The following is a 2,824-nucleotide window of genomic DNA, read 5'->3' as shown; positions in this document are numbered from 1 at the left end:
CTAGTGCATCAGCATATATTTAAAAATCCACAGGTAAATATATTGATTTATTAGAAATGAGAACCACTGGTATGACTGTGTATGTGTGATTTTAATTTTAAATCCAGCTAACATGGTCTGTCTAGCACTTGTAGAATGTTTATAAATAAAGGGAATTTCTAGCAAAAAAAAAAATCCATATGATCATCTCAATAGATGCAGAGAAAGCTTTTGACAAAATTCAACATTTATTTATAATAAAAAAAAGCTCTGCAGAATATGAGCATAGAAGGAAACTACCTCAACTTAATAAAGGCCATATATGATAAACCCACAGCAAACATTATTCTCAATGGTGAAAATCTGAAAACATTTCCTCTAAGATCAGGAACAAGAAAAGCATGTCCATTCTTGCTACTATTATTACTGAATTACCTTTGTGAGATGGAGTAGTACTCCATCTAGTACTCAAGGAACTAATACTCACTCCTCAAGTTCTCTGAGGGTCTGTGACTTGAGTTTGTACCTCCCAGAAACTGAGCTCGCTGCAGTAGCACCGTATGGCCATTTATTATGTAACCTTACTGGTCTCTCATTATCTGCCCCACCAGCAACGAGCCTCTCATGTCATCGGCATTTCCCCACATGGAGTATAGTAGACATGTTTAATGATCCTTTTTTTTTCATACCACATGGCTCCTAACAGCTTCATAGTTAGGAGCTTCATAGTTAGGGCTCAACTCATAAGTCCATGATTGGTTCCAACTTTATGGTCAATTGTAGGGATTCTCAAGGATAATTTTGACCATCTGCAATTGTGCCTTACATGCTGACTTGAGATGCTATGCCCATGTAGAGCACTGCTTCATAGATTGCTCAATAATGCTGAGAGGCACAAAGCAGTGTGCTGGGGCAGGGATAGTTAGAGGCCTGGACAGAAATGATCTCTCCCTGGACACGTGGGGTTTCCATCTCTCTTTTAACACAGGCCAAATCACCCTCCCAGATTGTCCCTACCCTTTAGCTAGAGATCCTGTAGGCTCTACCTTCTAAAAAATCCAGAATCCAATCATATTTTTACTTCCTCACAACTTCCACCTTGGTCCAAGCCACCATCACCTCTCACAAGACAATCCCCAGAGGCTCCTTACTTCCTCCTATGTATTCACTCCTGCCCTCCATGTATCTGTTCACCTCAAAGGTGCCCTTGTGTTTCTGTTAAGACATAAGTTGCTCATCTGTTCAAAACCTTCCAATGGCTCCATTCTCCTCAAAACAAAAACCAAATGACTTACAAGGATGCACAATATCTGTCCCCCAGGCCACCTACCTGATTCTCCTCCCGCTGCTTTCCTCATTGTTCATACCACTCTACCATCCATTTCCCAAACCCATGAGGCACACAGTTGACTCTATGGCTTTGCTCGTCCCTCTACGGGATGCTGATGCTGAAGCTGAAGCTCCAGTACTTTGGCCACCTGATCTGAAGAGCTGACTCATTAGAAAAGACCCTGATGCTGGGGAAGATTGAAGGCAGGGGCAGAAGGGGACAACAGAGGATGAGATGGTTGGATGGCATCACCGACTTGATGGACATGAGTTTGAGCAAGCTCCGGGAGTTGGTGATGGACAGGGAAGCCTGGCGTGCTGCAGTCCATGGGGTTCGAAAGAGTTGGACACGACTGAGTGACTGAACTGAACTGATTCGCTGATGAGGGACTTCCATGGTGGCTCAGATGGTAAAAATCTGCCTGCAGTGTAGGAGACTTGGGTTTGATCCCAGGGTCAGCAACATCCCCTAGAGAAGGAAATGGTCACCCACTCCAGTATTCTTGCCTGGAGAATCCCACGGACAGGGAAGCCTGGAGGGCTATAGTCCATGGGGTTGCAGAGTCAGACATGACTGAGTGACCAACAGTTTCATTTTCATTCACTTCTATGTTCACAGTACCTGGAAAAGGCCCCAGTATATAGTTTGTACTTAACAGGTAGCAAATGAATTAATGAATTTGAGGCTCTCTACAATCTGGTTTTAATATGTGATCCAGTCTTGACTCTTATGCAGTTTATTCCAAAGGAAAAATTCCTTGTGATGTCCCTCTTCTAGTACTCAGGGTTTAAATATGAGCCTTTTTTTTTTCCTTTTTAATCTTTTTTTTTTAATTGAAGGATAATTGTTTTACAGAATTTTGTTGTTTTTTGTCAAACCTGTACATGAATCAGCCATAGGTATATATATATCCCCTCCCTTTTGAACCTCCCTCCCATCTCCCTCCCCATCCTACCCCTCTAGGTTGATACAGAGATCCTATTTGAGTTTCCTGAGCCATACAGCAAATTCTCACTGGCCATCTATTTTATATATGGTAATGTAAGTTTCCATGTCACTCTCTCCATACATCTCACCCTCTCCTCCCCGCTCCCCATGTCCGTAAGTCTATTCTCTATGTCTGTTTCTTCATTGCTGCCCTGTAAGTAAATTCTTCAGTACCATTTTTCTAGATTCTGTATATGTGCGTTAGAGTATGATATTTATATTTCTCTTTCTGACTCACTTCACTCTGTATAATAGGTTCTAGGTTCATCCACTTCATCAGAACTGACTCAAATGCGTTCCTTTTTATGGCTGAGTAATATTCCATTGTGTATATGTACTGTAATTTCCTTATCCATTCATCTGTCAATGGACATCTATGTTGCTTCCATGTTCTAGCTATTGTAAATAGTGCTGCAATGAACAGTGGGATACATATGGCTTTTTCAATTTTGGTTTCCTCAGGGTACATGCCTATGAGTGGGATTGCTGGGTCATATGGTGGTTTTATTCCTAGTTTTTTAAGGAATC

This window comes from Capricornis sumatraensis, chromosome X, assembly GCF_032405125.1.
Source record: "Capricornis sumatraensis isolate serow.1 chromosome X, serow.2, whole genome shotgun sequence".
Classification (NCBI taxonomy): Eukaryota; Metazoa; Chordata; class Mammalia; order Artiodactyla; family Bovidae; genus Capricornis; species Capricornis sumatraensis.
Note: the sequence above shows the minus strand (reverse complement) of the source record.